General features: G+C 47.4%; 1 long non-coding RNA gene across 1 annotated transcript in view; it reads right to left on the bottom strand.

The window, feature by feature from the left end:
- Positions 1 to 3,811: 3,811 nt before the first annotated feature.
- Positions 3,812 to 24,858, bottom strand: part of LOC110301081 — a 23,752-nt gene continuing 2,705 nt past the window's right edge. The window contains exons 2-5 of the long non-coding RNA XR_002378676.1: positions 24,634 to 24,742; positions 19,224 to 19,332; positions 18,339 to 18,734; positions 3,812 to 4,665 (exon numbers count right to left, since the gene is read on the bottom strand). This is a non-coding gene — a long non-coding RNA (uncharacterized LOC110301081). The remainder of the gene's footprint in view (positions 4,666 to 18,338; positions 18,735 to 19,223; positions 19,333 to 24,633; positions 24,743 to 24,858) is intronic.

Genomic DNA, 24,858 nt, shown 5'->3' with positions numbered 1-24,858 from the left:
ACTTGAGTGGTAAAAGTGCTATTGACGAAATTGCTCCCAGCGGAAGCCAGCTCCACTCGCTCCCTCGCAGCACTATTGGCCCTTCTCTGTGCTCCCCCGCCCCTCGTCCCTCACTCCTCCCTCTGTCTCCCCCCGACCCCCGAGCCCCTCCCTCTGTCTCCCCCGCCCCTTGCCCCTCCCCCTGGCTCCTCCTGCATCCTTCCTCTTCCCGCTGGGCTGTTCCCTCTTTTCCTTCCATCCCTCCTTTCTTGTTCACGCCCCTTGCCCTGCCCTCCTTCCTTTTCGCCTCTCCTTTCCCAATACCCATAAGCGCTGCCCCCCCCTCTTTCCCCTCCTCTCATCCTAGGCTTGTCTGTCTCCAAGTCTACTCTCCTGGCCTTGTCTCTCCTCATCCCTCAAAGTCTCCCACTCAAGCCAGCCCCAGGTTCCCTTCTCTTTCAGAGATGCCCTAAGGGACAGGCACAGCAAACAGCAAGGGAGGAAAGGCTGACAGGGAATGTGTGATGAGTCCAGTCTGAAGGAACAGCAGGAAGAAGAGACAGAAAATCCACCAAAGAAGGCTCAGAAACCTTTCACCCACAGGTCTTCTTAGTCATCAGGGCGCTCGTGACAAGGGGCATACCACCGGACTTTAGATTAAGGCTTCAACATTATGTGGGCTCTGATCACTGATAAGCATGGGTCAGTTTTCTCAGGGCTCAGCTCGGACTTTTGGTAATTTCCTTCTAGTCCGAGTCTAATTGCCTCTTGTGAGAGCTGTGAACAGCTGGAGGCTTCCTTACTGGTTTCTAGTAGGCTGGAGGGAAGGAACAGCACTCACTCCCACTGGCATCTCTTATGAGTGTCTTCCATTTTTCTATCCAGTAGCCAGAGCTGGAGCACACGTCCTGTGCCGACCAGCTCTTTGGCAAAAAAGAACAAAATGGTTACCTTCACACACATCAGGAATGTCCTCTGGTTGTCTGGGGAGAATAAGCCCCTGGAGTCACGGAGGGGAGCTTGGTGGAGAATGGATAGCTTCTGCACACGAAGGGCAGGTGATGGGACCCAAGCACAGTGCAGCCTGGCCACGGGGCGTCCTCCAGAGCCAGGTTTGTGCAAATTGTTATGCAGACTCAATGATTGCAGGTACGTTACTGACCGGAAAGCACAGGCACACACAGTTTTAATTAATACAAGAGAATTTCAGGAAATGTTTTACTTGGCTGAGTTGGTTGATGACTTGCTTGTTCCTATTTTAGTTATTACTGCATTGATAACTGGATGGAAAACACACAAGAAATGTTTACTAACTGAATGAATGAATGAATGAATGAATGAATGAATGAATGTAGCAGTAAATCAGAGTACTTTTAGGTACCAGGAGTACCAAGAAGTACCCCCCTTATGTGTGTAGTGTGTATATGTGAATGCACATGCTCATGCCATAGTCTGCACACGGAGGTCAGAGGGCAACCTTCAAGCCTTAGTGTTGGAGGTAGGATCTCTTGTTTGCTACTCTGTATGCCTGGTGAGTCCCACCCCCACCCCATCCCCACTTCTGAGAGCTCTCCTGTCTCTGCCTTCTCTCCTCAAGCAGTAGTGGGATCCCAGGTGCTTGGTACGACATTTGCTCTTACGTCAGTTCTGCAGGTCAGAACTCCAGGCCTTAGGCTTGCAGAGCAAGCACTTTATCCTCCGAACCATCCCCCCAGACGCTTCTTTAGTTTGTTTAATGGTAGCTTTAGTGAGATATAATCCAAATGCCATAAAATCACCCTTTAAGGGTACCATTAATTTTTTTCTTCTTTTTAGTATTTTGAGAGTCCAGAGATGGTCACCACTTCTGGGGAGCTTTGGAGCGAGATGTGGGAGAATTACGTGCTGCCTAAGGATGACACTCACGATGTGAGTGGCTAGCGGCCCCAGGGGTTGTGGTTGGGTGAGCAGGTCTAATGGAAACAGAGGGGACGTTCTGAAAGCTATTGCCAGATTAACAGAAGATGGAGTAGGCCCTGGTGGTAGGGTGCCTGCCACAAATTGGAAAAGCAAAGGTCAGGGAGCTGGAGATGTAGTTCATAGACAAAGCACTCGCCCAGCACATAGCCCTGTCCAGTCCCCAGCATAAACAGTATGGGGCTCCTGCTATAATCCTGGCTCTCATAAGGTTGCTGCAGAAGTCCGAGGCATCCTCAGCTATATAAGGACTTTAAGGCCAGTCTGGGAAACCTGAGGCCTCCTCTAATGACAGATAAACAGACAGACAGACAGATAGACAGACAGATAGACAGACAGATAGACAAGGGATTGGGATGGGATGCAGGCCTGTGAACTGTTTATGGCAGGCAGGGGTTACAGGACAAAGGTATCTCCTTGTTTCCCTAGAGCTTCCATTCTCATTGCATCAGAGAGCATCTGTCTATGTCCATCTGTCCTGCCTGGGGCTGGGACATGGGAACATGTGTCCCCAAATGCACTCTGTGAGATGGAGGGTAAGCTAGACCTCCCCAAACTGCATGATGCTCTTGGCTGCTGGCTCCAGGCCTCAGCTACTCACAAGCAGCAGGCCAAGGATGCCCAGGCTGCCTACTTTATGTCAACTTGACCAGGCCAAAGTCATCTGAGAGAGAACCTCAATTAACACAATACCTCCACAGAGGCAAGTGGTTCTCTGAGTTTGAGGCCAGCCTGGTCTGCAGAGCCAGTTCCAGAACAGTCAGGGTTACTATAAGACCGGTTATAAGCAAGCCTGTAAGGCATTTTCTTAACTAGTGATTGATTGATGCGAGGTGGGGGCAGCCCATTGTGGGTGGCGCCATCCCTGAGCTATGGTCCTGGGTTCTATATGAAAGCAGGCTAAGCAAGGCAGGGGAAGCAAGCCAGTGAGCAGAACCTTTCCATGACTTCTGTGCCAGCTCCTGCCTCCAGGTTCCAGTCCTGTTTGAGTTCCTGTCCTGAGTTCCTTCCATGATGAGCAAAGATATGGAAAGTGTAAGCCAGATAAACTCTTTCCTCCCCAACTTGCGTTTAGGCCATGCTGTTTCATCACACAATAGAAATTCTAACTAAGACAGATGGAGTCCAGCCAGCCAGTAGGAAACAAACCCAGCTGTGTTCCCCTACATGGGTCTCCTTGGGGGCTCATGGAACTTCCCAGAGCTGTGCTAAAAGGAAGCAAGAGATGGGATGCCCAGATCCAACTAGCTGGGTGTACCTGGAGGTGCTGGGTGGAGGTTGATGACTTTGTGGAAGCTCGACACAGGCCTTGGCAGGACTAGACTCCACAGTGTAGTCAGTTCCAAGTAGGAAGGAGATGTAGACACTCGAACCTGAAAACAGGGGTGGGAACCAGGGCCCCACCTTAGCAAACTTCATATGTGTGCCTCTCCCAGGTGTTTAATTTGCAGGTCCAATGCAAGGCAGGGAGATCAGTTCTGACTTAGCCACATCAGTTTTGCCTGGATGCTAGCCTATACATGTCACGTTGTATGACGTCTGCAGCATGCTGAAGGCAATGGTCAAAGACACTGAGCCTCGCAGTGCAAGAAACCATCGCCCTTCTCAGTGGAAATATCCTGAAGTGTTTGACGCTCAGCACATCACTTCTCTGTCCCTTCTCTGAGCACTGTGTTGTTTCCATGTGCCACTGTCTCTAACCCTCCACCCCCCCTTTCAGCATTCATCATGGCTTTTGCTGTCCCAGCCTCCCCCACTAAACTGTAAGCGCAGCTGAACCTGAGGACAGGGGTGCCCTGTCCTCAGGTTCAACCAAAGGTCAAAAAGTATTCAGCAAAGTAGTTGTTCCATACTGAATACAGAGAGACTATTTTGAAGGGCAATTTTAAAATTGTATTTATGTACAGGAAGCTTAGCAGTGTGCATTTAACTCAGTTAAGTGGTAAGGTCTTTGACCTGTGCCTTTCCCAGCTTGGCAACCTGAGCCACAGATTTTTGAACTAGGACATTTCCTCCCTGGTAGCAGGGGATCTCTTCATATCTGTCCCTGGAATCAGTCCTGATAGCGTCCACCAGCTTAAGCCTTTGTCTTCCAGGTTAATGTGCATGAAGGCTATAGTCACACATATCTTTCCGTGAGCAGGCATCCAGCCCTGCCTTCCTCTTGATGATACGGTAGGGGAACCCCATCTTATAACACAGGGCAGGTGGGAGAACCACCAGCTTGATGGTGTCTTCATCACATGCGATCACTACCAGATGAGCCTTCTTGTTCTCCAGCAAAGTAGTGGTCACACCGATCCCTGCTGGAAGGACAGGTCTTCCGTTGGTGGAGATGTCCCCTTTGCCAGTAGCTTTCCTCTCGGCACTGGTCATTTTGTTCTCCTACCTTGGCTTTGGCCTGCACTTGTGGGTGAGCTTAGACAGCTGAGTACTTGCTGGTCCAGGCCTGAGTGAACAGGTTGATCACAGAAGGTACTTTGAGCCACTTACAGAGGAAGGCCATTGCCACAGAAGCCTGGTGTAGCGGGTCCTTTGATGACGACACAAGTGAGGTCTCTTTAAGGTAGATGGCCTATCCAATGTGGGAGTGCTTAGGCGTTTTGTCAGCAAACTCAACACCTTTTTGGCCTCCTGCTTCTTCACGGCAGTGGTCAAGATGACTTGGTGTGACATAATTTCCCCTGGGGCCTGCTTTCCTTTCAACATCCTGCACAGCTGCCAGGACAACTTTAAAACAAAAAATCACTATTCTCTAAACACTAACACTATTAACACAGCTCTTACATCACATGGGTGCTGAAAGGAACCTGCACAAGAGTGTGTACACGATGATCTACAAATGCTAAGCCATTTTATATGAGGAACTGGCGGATCTGCAGATCTGGGTTCCCGGAATCCATCTTCTGAGAATACCAAGGAAGAGCTAGCTGTTCTTCTAGATAGAGGTAAAATTCTCCGTTGTCAGTGGATCCTTCAGCCAAGGGTCAGCTGACAATTGGCTGAGCACAGCCAGGCCTTGGGTGAAGGGCAGCGCAGGACACTGAGAGAGGAATGAGGGGGAAGAAGTCAGGGAGATGGCTCAGAGATGGCTCAGTGTGGAGCCTGACTTTTGTGCAAGCATAAGGACCTGAATTTGAATGGTCAGCAAACATATAAAAGAGCTAGGCAAGATGGTTTGTGTCCATAACCCCAATCCTGGTGCAGGAGAGGGACCAGGAGAAGACAGGTGGACCCTACAGGCTAGCTGGCCAGCCAGCCTGGCTGAAGCAGTGGGTTCTATGTTCAGTGGGAGACTTCTCAAAAAATAATGAGGCCAATGATGAAGAAAATGCTTGATACGGACCTCTGGCCTCCATACCTAGTGCATGGGTAAGCAAGAGGACATATGCATGCATACAGCCCCCACCCCCTCCGGGAAGGGGCACAAAGACTTCATCTGTGCTCTGAGACTTGACAACTTTTAAGGAAGGCATTCCCATGGAATCCTCTGAGCCCAGTTAGTGGACAGCATCTTCTGTAGTCAGGTCGCAACCTTGACCTTTTCAGAGGAGAAAAACTCCCAGCCCAAAGTGGAGACCTGACCTGCTCAGGCTCCACAGGAAGTTGGCAGAGCAGTACAGACCTGTGTCTCTCTGGTCAGCACTCTCTCTGCCAGGCTAACTGGCCATGTAGGGACATTGTGAGACCCTCTGTTCCCCGAGTGATTTCTCTTGCTATAAAATGGAGGTGTACGAGCAGGGGGATATTTCTGACAGTCACAAGTTTCACTTTGTGTTGCGTATTGACCACTAATTGTTTCCTAACTAGTGTGGGACCAGAAGATCAATATGCCCCACAGATAGTTAATATCCCCTCTGGCATCTTCCGCTTTAGTTAGAAGTAGTCAAAGCCATGGCACTCTGCAAATCTGAGGGGATATTTTTCATCTTCTGCAGAATTTGGAGAACTAGAACTTGGCATAGACTGTGACTGGGGGTCTGGGACACGCCAAGGCATCAGACATACCAGAGCAGGGCCAGCGGTGACAATGCAGACCCACAGAGGACCCTGAAAGAGTGGAGGCACCAAGCAAGCTCCCTTTGATCTTTCTGCTCCTACAAGCTGCCTCAGCTTGCTTGTTTCTATGACAGACTATTATGGCCATTTGGCTAACCTACCCCTAGAGAGCTTACTAAAGAAAGACTTGGGCATAGAGAAGGAAAGATAGACTTGTAATTACAAAAGCCCTCTTCTCCTTTCTCTGCCTCTGCTCCCTGATAGCTTGAGTCAAGCTCCAAAAGAGCTGGCCTGCTCCTGAGACTTGTGGGTTCTCTGCTCAGGGTGTGCCAGAAGTGTGGACAGCCCCTGTCCTTTTCCAGACCCCAGATGGCCCGTGGCAAGCATGGAATCGTACACTCCTAAAGTGCCCAGCAATCACTTGATCAATGCATGTCTGTGGGGTGATGTTTGGTTGGCATAGTGAAGGTGGCATTTGAGATACAAGATATCATTTAAGGAGCAAGGGATCATACACTCCTCTAGGGAGACACCAACAAATGTCTCTGCTCCACACCGGGCATGGATGCCAGACCTAAGAAGTGATTCCACTCAGAGCCAGCATGCTGAACCAGTGAGTTTACTGTTATTTATGAGACTACAGATGAGGGGTCGCTCACAGAAGCATAAATGATTCAAAGGAAACCACATTCCTGAAGAGCCCACCCTAGTGAGGGACAGCATGTGCCTCCCCAGGGTTCCCCTTGTAACTGAGCTCTCTGTAAGAAGGAAGACATCAACTTATCTTTCCTATGCCCTTCGATTACTATTTTGACAGATGAATCTGTGTATATGCATGCCCATACACCTATGCAAGTGCAAATATCTGTGCATGTGTGTGTACTAATGTGTGTGTGTGTGAGAGAGAGAGAGGGGGGGAGGGTGTTGGTTCTTTCTCATTCACTTTTCACCTTATTTCTTGAGACAGGGTAACTCACGGAACCCGATACTCACCAGCTGGCTAACTGACTGGCCAATGGGCTCCAGGGATCCACCTATCTCTGTCTCTCCAGCACTAGAGCTATCATGCTTGGCATCTTATATGGGTGCTGCAGATCTGAGCTCATATCCTGTGTCTGTATAACAAGTACTTTGCCAGCTGAGCCTTCTCCCCAGCCCCAGGATGGATCTTTTAATTGCTTTTATTCCGAATAAGCCAGAAAGCACTGAGCTGCTGAGGCTGAGTCAGAGATGAGTCAGAGATGGGGCTGGCCGGGGTCTCCTGGTTAGTGAGACGCTGTGTAAGGATGATGATTTCAGAGATGAGAACGGGGGGGGGGGTTGGTTTAGATTTGGGAGTACCCCTTCTCAAAGTCACATGCTTCTTAAATTATCAGGCAGCACTAAGACCCTTAGTCTTGGAGACATAGGAGGCCCTAGTGCTTTTGGGCAGCCCTAGGGGCCCAGCTGCCACCTGTGACCCTGAGCAGCCTGCAGTTACCAGGCAACCAGCCCTGCTGCCCAGCACCCCATTAGAACCCTGCAGCTGCCCAGGCAGCCAAAACTGGTTTAGAAAAGCCTGCTTGGCTGGCAGGTAGGAACAAAGGGAGTAGGCCCCAGTTGACAAGCAGTGTCCCTCTTATTTGCATGTCTTTAAGCCCTAGGCCAGTTAGCAAAGGGGACACATAGCTTCAGAGTCCCTGCCAAGCTGGGACACAGAGGTGCTGCAGCTTCATCTGCATTTTGGACATCTGCCCTGGCTACAAGGGCCAAGTGGTTTTCTCTGAGGCAGGCCTGGGGCTCGGAGGTGGCCTGAGGAGGTGCCCATCATTTCTACAGTGACCCCCCAACTCTTCCCTGCCTCCCTCTCTGTGACATAAGCTGAAGCAGTTTGGAGGCAGAGCAAGGACACACTTCAATGGCCTAAGGGTACGAGTGGCCACCAAGTACCAAGTGACAGCTAGGGAGACAATTTCTCTTATTTTGAATTTTTTTTTCAATGTGTGTGTGTGGGTGGGACACTGGGGTTACAGCACCTCTGTGTCCCAGTTTGGCAGGGACGCTGAAGCTATGTGTCCCCTTTGCTAACTGGCCTAGGAGTTTAAGACATACAAATAAGAGGGACACTGCCTGTCAACTGGAGCCTATTCCCCCCACACACATACCAGTGTTCACCAGTGTCCGTGTGCATATGTGGAAATCAGAGGTCAACTTGAGTGTCCTCTATCATTCTTCATGATATTTTTTGAGACAGGTTCTCTGGCTGACCTTGTGACTCACTGTTTGGGCTAGATTGGCTGACTAGCAAGCCCCCCAGGACCTGTCTCTGCATTCCCCATACTTCTGCTTCAATGTTGGGGTTACAGGTACACTCCACACAACTCTTACCCTCATACTTACTTACATATCAGTCACTTTACCTGCTAAGCCACAACCCAGACGTATCCAGCTTTCCCCCTACTAACACCCACATACTATACACCGCACATGGCCTACTATAATCCCCCTTGCACAAAGGAACACACACACACACACAAACACGGACATGCATATGTATGTAAACACACAATGCTCTCACATATGCACACATATATAACACATGTACACATACACAGAGGCATGCACACCCACACTGATACTTTAAAAAATGCATACACACACATGCACTCACATGCATGTACACACATTCATGAACATAGGCATGAATGCATAATACAAGATATACACATACATACATGCACACACATACAACATACTCAAACAAATGCACACACACAGCATACACATATACATATACATGCATACACAAACAGGCATGCATACAGATGCACATACATATACACATAGAAGCACACATACATGCACATGCACACATACAACATACACACATACAAACACATAGGCAGACACATATAAACACATATGCACCCACATACTCATGCATAGAAGTACATGCTCACACATATTAAACACACACAAATACATGTATATACAACATACACGCCCATACACAAACATGTGCCTATGTACATACATGCACAATACAACATATGCATAGATACTTGCACATGCACACCTGAACATACACATGAACATACAACATACACACAGGCACACAATATACATATGCACACACAGAGGAACCACACTCGCATGCTCACATGCACAACATACATACACACAGAGGCATCCATACACATGTCCACATGCACCCATACACTTATCACATGCGCACACACACACACACATGCACGCACAAGCAACCTGGTCAAAAGAAAAATGGGAGGAACAAGCCAGGCAGTATTCTTTTTCTACACTCCCTTTGTCAGGCCTCCTGGGGGCGAGCTGCTGATTGACAGGCCGCTAAATGCAGGAGGTTTCCCTGTAATAGAGAAAGATTTTTCTTGAAGCATTCAACTCCTGACCTTTAAAAGCTTGGGGAGCAAAATGATTTTCAGTCACTTGGGCCTGAGTGAAAGGAACGTGCATTGATCGACTGCAGGTCTCAGGCCACCAAGGTCTCAATGCTGTGTCATTAAAATCTTACAATCGAGTTACCCTAATGTATTCCAGCAGCTGCCCCCTCAGAGGTGATTAGTAAATCGTGTCTCTGAGGGCTTGACCAGTCCTGGGGTGACCACAGTGAGTGAGGGGCCTGGGGGCCATGGTTGGCCTCTGCCTTGTGTGTGCCATCAGTGTGGCTTGGCATTGGACTCCAGTAACTTACGACTTCTGGCAGTTTCCCTCCAGTGTCTGCTGGTCCAGCCACAGGTGCCTATCTATGTACAGAAAGCAGCCAGCCATGCTGCTTTGGTCTCCTGGAAACAGTGATTGGCCTTGGGGTTCACCTTACCCAGGCTTAGCCCAGGGCACTGTTCCCTAAGATGATTCTGTCCTCCTGGAGGATCTGAGGGAGGAGTGGGTAAACAAGAGTTGAGAGCAGCTACGTTCCCTGTAAAGTGTGTTCTGTGTGCCAGAGGCAGATGATGAGAGAGAGCAAAGTTCTGATAACACTTCTAGTCTCTGAGGATGCCTGCCTGCTTTCCTCTCTTTTGCTTATGTCAGCCATGTTTCTTTGGCTTGGAACCTAACTCTTACCCTGTAGTAAGAACTGATGGTCCCAAGATGCATAAGGAGGGGCTTGGGGACAGGAAGTGATGAAGAACAGCAGGAAGGGAGCATCCGCCCAGCAAATGCAGCCTACCAGATAAGCTTCTCTGGGAGGAGAGAGCCTTCCTTTCCAGCTTCTAAGACAACTGCCGAGCATGGCCCTGCGCCATCTCCCTCAAGGCTGCTCTGCAGGGCCTCCACAACCTCATTCACTACCTCCACTATTTCCTGTTTTTTCCTCTCCTGACTTCCAGAAACCATATTCAGAGAGAAGCAGAGTTTGGCTGGCATAGTTAGTCATCTTTGTGCTAGGCCACTTCATAGGCCCCTCTGGTGTCTGAGTCAGATGCTGGCACTGAGTTAATCTCCTGAGGACATTGGGACAGAGACTCACGTGGTCCAGAGCATCCTTAGGCATCATCTCCTTTGGCTCGCAGGTCAGCCAATCTGGTTCCCAGGAGCCAGGGCATCCTTAGCACCGTCTTGTGTTTAGATGAGCTTAAGGGAGGCCAAGGACTACCCATCCTTCCCTCTCCTGGTCCATAAACTTCATCAGAGGCACGGGGCTTTTATTTGGCAGAGGGAGCCCTTCCCCCAGCTCCAGGGAGCTTGTTCACAGGTGCCTCTCTGGTGTATTTCTTGCTTGAATTGCAAATTGAATCGCTGCATAAACCCTACATAACTCAGAGCCCCGTGTTGGCAGTATCTTATTTTTCAATTTCTTTTTTTTTAATTGAATGAACATATTTTATGCAAGCCGTTCTACCTTGGTGAAGACTGTTCCCCCGTGATTCATCAGAGTAATAACTAGAAACACCATTATTTGGCTCCATCCTCCTGCTGAGAACATCACATAACTGAGAAATGTTCATGCGTCTCACAGAGTTTCGGGGGAGAGAAAAAGGGAGGCAGCCAAGGAGGAGGAGGAGGAGGAGAGGGAGGGAGGAATGAACAGTCACGTATGCAGAGAATGACACCCAGGGATGTGGTTGGACATGGGGAAACTCAGAACCACAAACAGGTTGGGGATCACATCTCTCCCTCTCTCTCTCTCTCTCTCTCTCTCTCTCTCTCTCTCTCTCTCACACACACACACACACACACACACTTCCACATATGAAAAAGAAAAAAGACTAATAATAGTTTTGAAATTTCAAAATGAGAAGGGATGCCCACTGGTCTCCTATAACTAGGAACGGGGGAGATGCCCTGTGCCTGTCATTGAGCCCACACATGGTCCTGGGTAGAATCTGCCTAGCAGTAGGTAAGGCAATTCATCTCGAGCACAGGTCATCTCTTTACGCCTCTTAACTGAGCTCTTGCTGCTCCTTAGAATTCCAGACACCCCACCTCTTTGACCTATTCCTCCTGACTTGTGTGTAAATGTTTTTAGTGTTTGGTTGGGTTGGGTTGGGTTGGCTGAGCCCTTTGAAGTCTTTTCAGAAGTATCCCTCTGGGCAGAGAAATAAGTCTCTTGGCAAATGTCTCAAGCTCTCTCCCCCTCCACCTTCCCCTCCCCTTCCCCTCCCCTCCCCCTCCCTCCCCCTCCCTCTCCCTCCTCCTCTCCCTCTCCCTCCTCCTCTTCTTCCCCCTCCTCTCTCTCTCTCTCTCTCTCTCTCTCTCTCTCTCTCACACACACACACACACACACACACACACACATACACAAATCTATTTTTATGTGAACATGTTTGTGTGTATAAATGTATATGTGCAGGAACCACAGAGGCCTGAAGAGGACATTGGATCCCTTGGAGCTGGAATTACCAGTGATCATGAGCTGCCTTACTTAGGTGTTGGGAACCAAACCCTGACCCTCAGCAACGGCAGTAAGTACTCTCACCTGCTGAGCATCTACTCAGCCCCCAGATGGGCACTGTTAAAGTTAAATCAAACTCAGAATACAGGTTTCTGAGACGCTTCCCATGTCTTCTCCAGAACTGTGTTTTGTTTTGTTTTGCTTTGTTTTGTTGTGACATCTAACTATACTGATTCCTTACCTCTTCCCTGGACCATTGTCTTGTCCACTACCCAGGTCCACTATGCCCTAATGTCTGGTGTTTTTTTCCTCACCAACAGAAAAAAATGTTCTAAAGCGTGGCTCATTCCATACATGCGCACTTCTCTCCTGGACTGCGAAGGAAAACACTGAACAAGCGTACAGAGTGAAGGGAGGAGTGGGAGGTGGGCAGACCTACATCACCGGCCTTTTCAGGGATACAGGATGCAGAGACACAGGATCTCAAAGCCAGTGGAAATGAACAAGAACCTCTCCCTTTCCTCCCATTAACAATGTCTTCCCACATCGTGTGATATCTTCTGTTCTTTGACTTTCAATTTTTCAGTGTCTTCCTCCTTCATGCACATTTTACCAAGGATATGGAGATGGAAATGTAAAACTCCAGTCTGACGATCTCTGTATTTTAACCAGAGAGTCTCATTTATTGAGACATAGTGTGCTTTCTAATCCATGAAGATTATTCATTTCTGCCTTTTTTGTTACACTATGCATCTACTTTTTTTTTTAATCTTGTTTTTCTTCTATTTGATTTTTTTTTAATGTCTTTTTCCTTTGACTGGTTTTGGTTCCTAGATTTACTGGTTCACATACATTCTGGAATTGGTTTTCCTTGATTGTAAAAGTAAAATTGTATTTATAGTATATGTGTATATGCACACATGTACATGGGTGTGCACATGTGTGTGTATGCATGGCATGGTGTGTGTAGGCATGTGCATGTGCATGTGTGTATATGTGTGTGTATGTGTGTCTGTCTGTGTTTACATGCAGTGACATGTGGAAGTCAGAAGATAGCTCTTGAGACTTAGTTCTTGCCTTTAAACACTTGAGTCCCAGGAATAAAACTCAGATGGTCAGGCTTGGTAACAAGCGCCTTCACCTGCTAGGCCATTTCTCTGGCCTGCCTTTCACCATCTGACATATATAATTGATTTGATAAAGTCTGAAGTTAATGAAAATCCATGTCATCAAACAGTATAAGGCTGTACTGGCCCCTTCTGGTCCTGCACAGTCCTTGTGCCCAAGCCCTCAGATCCACGCTGCTTTATAGCCCGTAAACTCTCCAGAGCATCCCTGTAGTTTTGTGCAGGAGATGCTTGCTTGGATTCTCATGTTTAGTCCTTCTCGTAAAGCAGAGTTCTGGCTTCCAGGAGCATATATTCTTCTTAGTACAACCCTTCCATACCTCGGTGAGAATAGACCCACTAGTAGGCCCCATGCTACTGGCTTTTGTTTATAATAACTTATGCTTCCTTTCTCCTGAAAGGTTTTTAGATAGGATTTTGCTATGTAACCCAGATTGCTCTTGAACTCTCAACAATCCTTCTGCCTCCGTTTCCAGATTGCTGAGATCATGGGCTCCTTTTCTACCCAGCCCCTGCCCCTGACTCTAAACAGAGTTTTTCTATGTAGCCCTGCCTGTCCTGGACTCACTCTGTAGACCAGGCTGGCCTCGAACTCACAGAGATCCACCTGCATCCGCCTCCTGAGTGCTAGGAACCACCACCACCGAGCCCTAACTCTTAACTGAAATTCTGGCTTAAGACTTTCCTTGGCTACTTGAAACATTATAATTCTTTTCTCCTGTAATCTCTGCAGTTTCCACAGCTGCTGGTCAGCCTTCTTTTGAGGTCTGTCATCTCTGTCACATAAGAATTCTTTATTTGCTAAGAAGATGCTTTAATATGGGTGTGATGGTTTGTATATTCTTGGACCAGGCAGTGGCACCATTTGGAAGTGTGGCCTTGTTGGAATAGGTGTGACCTGGTTGGAGTAGGTGTGTACTGTGGGTGTGGGCTTAATACTCCTACCCTAGGTGCCTGGAAGTCAGTCTTCCACTAGCAGCCTTTGGATGAAGACGTAGAACTCTCAGCTCTGCCTGTGTCATGCCTGCCTGGATGCTGTCATGCTCCCACCTTGATGATAATGGACTAAACCTCTGAACCTGTAAGCCAGCCCCAAGTAAATGATTTTTATAAGACTTGCCTTGGTCATGGTGTCTGTTCACAGCAGTAAAACCCTAACTAAGACAATGAATGTACATGACAAGACTTCTTCACTTCCAACGACTGAATAGATAGATAGATAGATAGATAGATAGATAGATAGACAGATGTAGCAGTAGGTGCAGTTATAAAGATATATAGGTATAGATACAGATATAAGATGAATTCTGTTCCTACATCATAGAATGTGCAAGTGCCTTGTTACAACTTTTTTCATAATTTTTCATTGATTCTTTGTGAATTTTACATTAAGCACCCCAATCCCCCTCATTTCACAGTCCTGTCATCTCTATATTTGTAACCCCAAAAGAAAATTAAAAATTAAAATAAAAAAGAACTATCTTGTCATGGTTTTTAATAGCTTCATAGTACTCCATTGTGTAAATGTACCACATTTTCTGTATCCATTCCTCTGTTGAGGGACATCTGGGTTCTTTCCAGCTTCTAGCTATTACAAATAAGGCTGCTATGAACATAGTGAATCATGTGTCCTTATTACATAACACACAAACAGTCTTGAGGCTGGTCTTATGGCTCAGTGAATGAAGCTGCTTGCTGCCAAGCGTGATGGCCTGCATCTGAGCCCCAGGACCCACAGGGCGGGAGGGGAGAACTGACTCCTTTCAGTTGCCCTTTCACCTCCACTCATACAATGGCTCGCATATGCCTGTACGCATACACACAAGTGCAAAATAAATAAAGGGGAGTAGAAGTTTTTGGAGAAATAAAAGATATTCTTGTTTCTGGTGTTCTGTATTAATGCAGTGTGTAATAGTTTCAGATTTCATTTAGTTTTTTTCTCTATCCAGACTGGGGCTGTCTGTGCTCCTGAGCCTGGGGATCATGCTCAACACTAACTCTGAAGCACACATGGCTTTCATGCTCTTTGCCCTTTTCCCTTTAAAGCCCTTCCCTGAGTCCCATTAGATGTCAGGGGTGGAGCTTCCTATCCTGCCTTCCATATCTCCTAAATCTCCTTTCAAACTGTCCCTGTGGTCTTAACTCTTTGCACACTATTTCCCTCAGGCACGCTTTCACATCTGTTAATTCTCTCTCCAACTGTTTCTAATCTTTACTTTAATTCATCTACTTTATGTGTTGTTCATTCAGTCTAGTCTTTTTCTTTCTCGTACATTCCATTGTGTTCTGTTTTGTTTTGCATCATGAAGACTCCTTTCTCATATTACACTCTTTCTCTTTAATAAATTATTAGAGGTTTTTAAGAGTCAAAGCCTACAGCACACACGTATAAAGGTGCTCACAGACATCAGAAGAGGGCTGACTGACATGGGAGCTGGGAACTGAACTCAGGTCCTCTGAGAACAGCAAGCACTCTTAGCCCTGAGCCCCTCTCCAGCCCCCGTGTTCCTTGTCTCAGGGTCAAACTTCCTTCTAGGCATTTATTCACTTCAGCTTATCTTTATAAACTATTTTCTGTCTGCCTGTGGTTCTTGTGAGCACAGGAGGTTAGTAGCTAATATGATTCCTTTTGGGTTTCTTAGTGGCAGGTAGATTGTGTATCTTGCTATATAAGATCCTGTGGATGCTTTTGATGCCAGAGTTTTATCTATGGGGAGCACCCCAGGTTTTGGCAAACTCCCTGTGTTTGCTTTTGCCTGATGCTTTTCCATCTTAGTATCATTTTAGGTTAGTTTATACATGGCTAAGGCATCTCAGAGCATGGCAGTAGTGACTATCCTGACACATTCCAGCCTGTCACAAGACAGACTTGAATTATAAAGTGTCAGGAGAGACTCCTTAGGACCAGAACTCAGGCTGAGGTGGTACCAAGACTTTCTAGTCTGACCTTAGTATGCCTGATACTTGAGTGTCCCACCTGCAATTTTTGCCTCTCACTTCAATCTCTGCACAGGTTCAAAGTCTCTCACTCCCAGATGGCTGCCTACCATTACCCTGGAGTAGCTGTAGCCCCAAATTCCATGTTGATTGGTCTGTGTTCTGTTCTGTCTTGACTAGGATCTCATAGGCTACACTTAATGTGTAGGGAGCAAGCAGAGTCTGTAGTGAATGTATGTCGTTGATATGAACATAGTCTTCTTAAGGACCACAATCCTCAGCCCCAGAGAAGTGGCAAGCTCAGAGGGATGGCCAAGCCTTCCTCTGGCTCCTGTGTGGATGTTGACAGAGTGTGCAGAAAATGTCTCCCATAGCTTCCCCTGCCTGTCCCGTCCGCTCTCGACCAGCAAGAACGACACAACCACCAGTTCTTCTAACAGCAGTTTATTCAGCAAACTTCAGTCTTCATCTCTCTCGCTTCATCTTTTTCCTCATCTTTCTTCTTCTCCCGAGGCCTCTCACTCTTATATACTCTCAGTCCCCATCCACTCACAGCAGGCCATGTCACTTCACCAGGCAGGCAGCTTCAGCCAACCAGGGCGGCAGGGGCATGTCTCCACCAAATATGGACTTGTTTAAACCGCCAGCATCATGGTGCATCTGTGCAGCTCTCACGATGGCCGTGGCTTATTTTCAGGTGTATGAGGAAGTCAGGTGCAAGTCATAAGACTTAGCTGCAGTCCCGGGCGCCATCTTGGGACTGCTGCCACACCCGCTCCTCACACCTGCCCAGGTGTTTATTGCCTGAAGACTGCTCCTCGATTGAGACTGTTCCTGCAGAGATGAACTAAACCCATCCCTTTGATCACCTACATATAATAACTCTGCCTCCATGTCTATCTGAACGTCATAACCCTCCCCATTCAGCCATGTGCAATCACCCCGCTCAACTCTATATAATAACACACTCAGCCCCCAGAGTGCTGCTGCAGCTTCTCCATCCAAGGGCTCAGATCACCCAATCCCAGCTTCTCTATGTCTGTCTGTCTGTCCTTTCTTCATTCCCTCTATAGCCCCAGTCAGGTTTCCAAGCCCCAAGCCATGTAAGGACTCAGCACATGTGTATAGATTGGAGGGTGCATAGTTGGCATGCATGCCACCTTGGATGTCATGCCTCAGGATGCTATCTACCTAGCTTTTGGATACAGGTATTTCACAGGCTTTGAACTCACCAAATAGGCTGGATGATCAGCAAGCTCTAGGGATCTGCCTAAGTCTACTTTCCCAGTGCTGGGATTATAAGCACACACAGCTATGACTGGCTTTTTAAAGTGGATTCTTAGAATCGAACTCATGATCTCATGCTTGTATGACAGGCAGTTTACCAACTGACCTCTCTCAACTCCGTGCATATGTACTTGTGTGTATGTGTGTGTGTGTGTGTGTGTGTGTGTGTGTTGCCAGCCTCAAAGGTCTCAGCTTTCATCTGTCTTGGCCTCACACCTTTCAGGCATCTCCTGGAAAGCAACCTCCCCTCCACTGTGGGAACATTCCTGAGGATAGCTGTCCTGGCTATTCTCAGTTGTCAACTTGACACAGTCTAGAGTCCTCTGAGAGGAGAAGTCTCAGTTAAAGAATTGCCTAGATCGTTTGTTCTATGGAATGTCTGAAAGGAAGTGTCTTGATTATTAATTAATGTAGGAGGGTCCAGCTCACTGTGAGCGTCACCATTCCTTTGGCTGGCAGTCATGGGCCGTATACTTAAAAGAAAAAGCTAGCTAAGCACAAGCCAGTGAATAAGGCAGAGAATAAGCCAATGAGCAGTATTTCTCTTGTTTCCTGCTTCCAGATTTCAGCCTTGACTTCTTTTAGTGATAGACTGTGATCTGGAAGAGTAAGCCAAATAAACCCTTCCCTTCCCAGCTTGTCTTTGGTGGGGGTGTTTTAACATGGCAACAGAAAGGGAATAGACTAGCATCTGTGAGCCATTAGCATATCTCCTTCACAGCAGCTGGGGATCAGGAGAACTGGCAATGAGGCTGTGGGCACGGCATCACTGGCATCGACAAGAGAAATGAATGTTGTCACGATCCTCACTCCAGTGCTTATGAGGGCTGCCCACTGCAGAGGGCCAGACACACTTTTTCATTTACTGTTGATAACGACCATAGAGCTAAGTGTTGTTATTTACCACGTGCTAGATAAGGAAGCAGATTTCTCTCAAGGCCATGGGATAGTTGGATTCCTATGACATCAGAGATCACTCTCACCCCACCCAGTGATGGCTGATGTGTGATAGGCAGGGGGTGACCACACCAGCAACAAGGTCATCTTGAGGAGGATGGCCTTGTCCAAGAGTTGATCCTTTCTATATGTATGGTCCTTGCATGAGTGCTCTGTGGCCTACGAGTTCCCAATGTCCAGGCCATCTCTGGAGGCTGGTGTCCCCTCTGAGAAACAGAGACTTTTGTTTGAAAGGAACGCTGACCTACCTCATGGGGGCACTTGGGCTACAGAGTCACTGTGGGAGTAAATGACTTGCAGACCGTGATCTCTTCATTTGGCGATGAAGACCCCAGATCCTGTCTCAAAGCAGCAAAGGCCTGTTTTTAGTAATTCAGATCATAGTGAGGAGGTGATGAGGCAGGCCTGTCGTCTGGTTCCAGTGGCTCCACATCAGGCTACTGATTTAGCAGCTGCTCTCTGGGAGCACAGAGCCCTGACTGACCAGTGAGATGGGCTGGCTTGATTGTCAACTTGGCTTGATTGAGAAGTGCCTAGAGATTGATATGAAGCACCCCCAAGAGTGTTCAAGGGCATTCCCAGAAAGGGTTAATGATGGAAGACCCACCTTGAATGGGGGTAGAAACATGCCACAGGATGGAGTTCTGGCCAGAATAAAAAGCAACAAAGGAGAAAGCTCAACAAAAGGGTACTCCTCTCTGCTTCAGTGTGAGCTGCTCTGATCCACCTCACTCCTGGCTCCCCACCCCCACCCTAAGCGACCCAAACCTATGAAACCAAAAGACCAATAAGTCTTTCTTCCATGTTGCTTTTCCTAATTTGTTTGGTCATAGGAGCAGACAAATAGACTAACAGTCTATTTCCACAATGTGACCACACACTGAGGAGCCAGTTTCAAGGAACCCATGTGACATTCCAGCCTGCGGAGCTGAAGGGAGCATGGCCATTTGGCTCCGGTGACTCCATGGTGGCCTCTGAACACCAGGCTTGCCCACTCCAGAGCTAGTTGCGCAGCTGGGGTCCCACCAATACTCATACCACAAGACCCCCAGCTAAAGAGCATTCTAAGTTCACAGGATCCGAACAGCAGCCAGTTCTCGACCCCATTCTGAGAGTGAGATTTGGGGAATTACCTCACCACAGGCTCAAAATGACCTGCAGCAAAGACATCTTGTGACTTCAGCCAGTCCAGCCGTCCTCTGTTTGACCATCCACCCATTTCCTCAGACTCCCAGGAACATCCTGGAAGGGGCACTTAGTAGAAATAGCAATGGAAACAGTACCTTCAGGTCACACAGGGCTACCCCCAGCTTATATATTTTTTCTGGTTTTGGGGGAAGGGGGAAGAGGACCAGTAGATGAAAATGGGGAGACAAGATTCAAACTAGCTAGAGGAAGATTTTTCTAACAAGAAACACGCATCAATCTGTACTGAGAGGTTAGCCATGGAAGGAAGAGGGGGCTCTTCTGGGGCTAAAGAGAGTGAATATCCACACGCAAGGGATCCTGGGAAGGGCCCTCTTGTACCAAGAGGGCATTCTGTGGAGAGTCCATGCAAGGACTCTGCAGAACACTAAGGCTCCTGGCCATAGGCGCTGTCTGGGGCTTCCAAGCAAGGCCTGTCAGATGGTTGCCTCTGTGGAAGTAGACGTTCCAACTGTATTCATGTGTGTGATATAATTTTAGAAGAGCTTGGATGTCATCACATCCCAAAATACCCTTCCTTAATGTCTACTTGCTACATTAATTCACCACTAGAATTTATCTTCTTTAACTTAATACTTGATTGCACGTTCAAATGTGCATCTTCCTGGGAAATGGGCAGTTTGTTCGAACCCACTGCTGGCCAATACTATATCCTTCTGCCGTGGTGAGGCTTTAAGTCCCACCTCAAGGGAGAGCCAGTCGAGGGCTGGGGACAAGGGTACTGGGTGTCTGGGGTGGGGGCTGGAGAGCAGCAGAGTGGTAGGCCTGGAGGGTGTGGGAGTACTGGATTCAGTCTTGGCTGCCTTCATGAATGCGTTTGAGGCTGGGCCTGTCCTAGAGATATCCCAGAACTATTTTGGGAGGCAGCAAATTTAGCTGGTAGCTGGTTTAGCGGATCATCCAGATATGTTGGTATTTCTGATGAGACAATCTGTCTCAGAAGGAGACGTGCAAAGCCTTCACAACCCAGAGGGATGTGCCATTTTGAGCACAGCTGTAGATAGTGCATAACCCACAGTCTCTTCCGCAGGCCAAGCCCAGCAAGAGGCAAACCACTCCCAACCATGAGCTCTTAGTGGGTCCAGAGCTTGCAGGCAAAAGCCAGCCTTCTTCAAAATCATCTGAACAGCATGACAGATGGGGAAACTGAGGTATCACCCTAAAGTAACTCTGGGACTAGATGGAATAGTTAAGACTTCAGCCCAGGGTTTTTTTTTTTTTTTTTTTTTTTGGTTTCAAATCTCATTGTAATTAAATTTTAAATTTTAATTTGCATATTTAATGAGCTCATCGGGTGTTATAATTTCAGCTGTCAAATTACTGCACAAGATTTTCTCTTAAAAGGACCAGCTTTGCTGCCCCTCTGCCCTCCTTGGTCCCAATTTTTCAAAACCTAGAGCCACCAATTCCTGGATTTTAGCTATTTCTTCTTATATTAATGCCAAATTTCTAAGCAAAATAGTTAAGCTTTTGTATCTTGATCTAAATCCCTTTTCTTTTCTTTGTATGTGTATGTATGTGTGTGTCTATGAGTGTCTACATGTATATGGATACATGTGTGTGCATGCATGTATGGTGAGTGCACCTGCGATTGTTCTCCACTATATGTACTTGACACAGGGCCTCTTTCTGGACCTTGACATGGCCAGTTCAGCTAGCAAAGCCAGCCAGCTTACTCCAGGTGTCTCCTGTCTTGGTTTTCTGAGCGCTGGGATTACAGGATGGCTGCTGCACTCACCTGGCATGTCCTTGGGTTCTGGGAATTCCAACTCAGATTCTCTGTTCTCTGTGCGCTTTACCCACTGAGCCATCTCCCCAGATCTCCCATCAAAAATTTCTTAGGTATAGATTAGACTCTTCCTTAAAAAAAAGAAAGGTAAGGGTTTGAACTCTTTATACTCTCATAATCAATCAATCAATCAATCAACCAGTCAATCAGTTTCTCTCTTCCTCTCTCCTTCCTTCCCTCCTTGTCTCCCTCACTCCTTCATTCCCTCCCTCCCTCCCTCCCTCCTTCCTTCCCATGCTCACCCTCGTACCTGTGCACACATACACATCCCCTTTCCCCTCCTCTGCATACCACAGCACCATTAGGTGACAAATTTTTATTTCTGAGGTACAACTGGAAATAATTAAGCCAATTAAGCCAGATTCAGAAAGACAAATACTGCATGTTTCCTCTCATTTTTGAGTCCTGGAGTTTACCTAGATACATAACATTAGGTGTGTGCAGACGTCATGCAAGTATAACCAAAATCATCTATGGGAGGAGAGGGGGGTCATGGGAGAGGAAGGGGCACCAAGGGGGCAGAGCAGGGTGTGGGGGGTGTCTCAGAGGACATCATACACTTGCCCCAAAAGCCTTATGTCACCCAGTATAATCATTTTTCTGAGTGCCTGCCTCAGACAGAGACTTTGGCAAGAGGATTCTCCTTAGGTAAGAATGAAGCTGAATGAGACTCGAGCCATGAGTACCCAGTCCGTCAGCAAGTGGCAAGAACAAGAACCCCATTCCTGCAAGGAAAACATGGGTGACCTTCCATAGCCATCACCTTCATATACCACACTATGGCTCTGGTCCTTTGGGGTCCCTTTTCCGGAGCACATGCTGTGAAAATCAGCAAACTGTAACTCCCCCCAATGCTGAAGCCGGAGCCAACTCTGACTCGACATGCCAGGCCTCACTCAGCTGTGCTTTCTGCTCTTGTTTTAGATGAGAGTTTATACAGGGCCTTGTGAGCAACACAAGCGCATCCCAGACCCTCATCCCTGAGGGACTTGAGCCTGTGTCATCCCACCCTTCTTGCGCTATCTGTGGGTGCTGCAACTCCTCTGTTACTTGTCAAAACTCAGACACATGCGCGTATCAGCTGGCTGCAGCTACCTGCTTCCTTGATTCCAGATATAAGAATAGCCACATCCTGATGGTTACTGTCCACCTCCTGCCAAAATGGCGACTCCCAACTTCCTTCATGTGCTGGGCTCTTGACTCAGGGATCCCAGAGCTGAGGTCAGATGGGCTGTGCTCTATCTGATGGAGCACACCTATTGTGCAACAATCAGAACCTTAGGTACAGCCCTGGAAGAGGGGTTGGCTAGTCTTAGCAGGCAAGCAGTCTCAGGCTGTGGGCAGCAGGAAGGAGGAAGCTGTAGCTGACGATTCCTGCACACACCGGGCAATCATATGTAAAGACTCGTACTTGCATACTGTCAGCATTAGCACTTGGAAAAGAGGAAGGCTTTGCCATCCTCTGAGCCTCACCCAGGGAAGGCTTTGCCAGTCCCATGGGTTTGAGCTGTTGGGTCCTTGACTTGGCTGTGCCTCGTGTCATCAGCATACATTCAGTCAAGATCTCATCTGCTTATTGCACATTTACTCAGGACTTCCTTGGCCCCCCACAACGCGCCAAAGTCCTTGTTCATACAGTACCAGCCTCAGGTTATAAACAGGATGCCAAGCATTCTGTGGAAGGCCCAGAAGTCCAAGCCCTTTCCAAACTAAATTGTAAAAGATAAAAGTGGATACATCTAGCTCCCTGCAGACCTTTTGTAGTCATCTGTCCCAGTTCTAACATGACTTAATCACTTCCTATAGGCTTCGCCCTGTGATACATTATCTTAGGTCTCGGCAAACACATTTTTATTTTGTTGTTCTGAGGGTCTGATGAAGCTCAAGCTGGCCTTGAACTCACGACGTAGCTGAGAACGGCCTTCTGATCCTCTTACCTCAACTTCCCAAAAAGCTAGATGACAGATGTGCACCACTGCAGCTGGTACAAGCAGTGCTAGGGATCAAACCCAGGGCTTTGTGCTTCTTAGACAAGCATTCCACCAACTGAACTAATTACTAGACACATGAATGTTGAGGAAATGCATACATAGAATCCCCCCCCCCTTCAAAAAATGGGCACACCATTTAGACAGAAAATTAACCTGGACACAGAAGACTTGAGCAAAGATAAGACATCACGTGCACTAAACTCAGATTACTCCATCCGTCCGAGGCAGGACTCTCTTCTCAAGGGCACAGGCGTGAAGCATTCTCCAGGATAAACATGTTCAGCCAGAAACCAAGCCTTGGCCGACTTAAGAAGGCTGAAATCATATCGAATATATTTTCTTGCTGCAATGAAACTACACACGCAGAACTAGCATGAAATGGGAAATCCGCAACAGGAAGAACCCAGAAAACTTGAAGATCCGTGGAAATTAAGCAACACCACCCTGTGACAACCACGGAGTCAAAAAGGAAATCTGAGTGGGGAAAAATGTCGACACAAAGGGAAATGGGAACACAAAGTAACAAAATGTATCCAGGCAGCAAATTCGGTTCTAAGAGGAGACTGGTGGAGACCCTGCTCTAAGCAAAAAAGATTTCAAACAATCCAACCTTGCACCCCAGAGAGCAGGAGGAAGAAACTGAGCCCAGAGTTAGCAGAGGAAACACCAACTCCTGAAACAGAGAGTGGTTAAGTAAAACCCAGGAAAGGATCACAAAATGAAAACCTAGGGTGAAAGTCAGGGGACTGCGCTTGTACTTGGGGGTCAGAGGTCAAGGTCACATCTCTTCCCAGTCTCTCTCCATTTATTTTCTGAGACAAGGTTTCTCAGCAAACCCTGGGTTTGCTGATTCATCTAGGCCATGCCCACCACCGGCCTTGGGTTGTTACACTGGTGCTGGGATTTGAACTCAGGTCCTCTTACTTGAGTAGCAAGCACTTTACTGACTGAGCCATCTCCCTAGACAAAATGGACAAGGTGTCAGTCAGACTAAGAAGAAAAAGGAGTAGACTCCCTTTCATTATGAGAGACTGGGGGTGGCGTGGCGTGGGGGTGGAGAGACAGAGAAAGAGAGAGAGAGAGAGATAGAACTGTGAATAAAAGCACACCAAACTAGTTGACTTCAAAGAGATGGATAAATGCCTAAAAATATAAACCTACTGAACCCAACTATGAAAAAGCAGAAAAAGATGAAGAGACTAATTTAATGAGAAATGGTATTGAATCAATAGAATGTTTTGTTAAAATCAATAATAAAAAAAGTCTTATGAAAAAAATTCAGGACCTGATGGTTTCAGTTCTGCATCCTACCAAAGGCACCAAATTACTATAGGATGTTATTATAGGCACCGATAGTTGCTCTGTTGGGATAATTAGAATTATTTACAAGTATATATACGCTTTCTCTCTCTCTCTCTCTCTCTCTCTCTCTCTCTCTCTCTCTCTCTCTCTCTCTCTCGTGTGTTTTCCAGACTCTGAGAGCTATAGCTGTGAAGGATTGTCAGAGATGAAATCCTGATTTGAGTGTGAGTCCCTGCAAGTTTCACACATAGATACCTTGTTTTTCAGCGTGGTGGTTTTCAAGGCAGAGCCTAATGGAAGGTGATCACATCACTGGAGGCATCGCTTCAACATGGATTAGTGAAATTCTCACAGACTGCAGAGTCTGAAAGAGCAAGAGCAGGGAGAGCCCTCCCCTACGTTCTAGCTTCTTGTCTTTCTGTATAATCTCTCCCTGTCATAGACTCTCTCTCTCTCTCTCTCTCTCTCTCTCTCTCTCTC

This window comes from Mus caroli, chromosome 9 (genome assembly GCF_900094665.2).
Source record: "Mus caroli chromosome 9, CAROLI_EIJ_v1.1, whole genome shotgun sequence".
In the NCBI taxonomy this organism is placed as follows: domain Eukaryota; kingdom Metazoa; phylum Chordata; class Mammalia; order Rodentia; family Muridae; genus Mus; species Mus caroli.
This window is presented reverse-complemented; position numbering and strand designations above follow the sequence as displayed.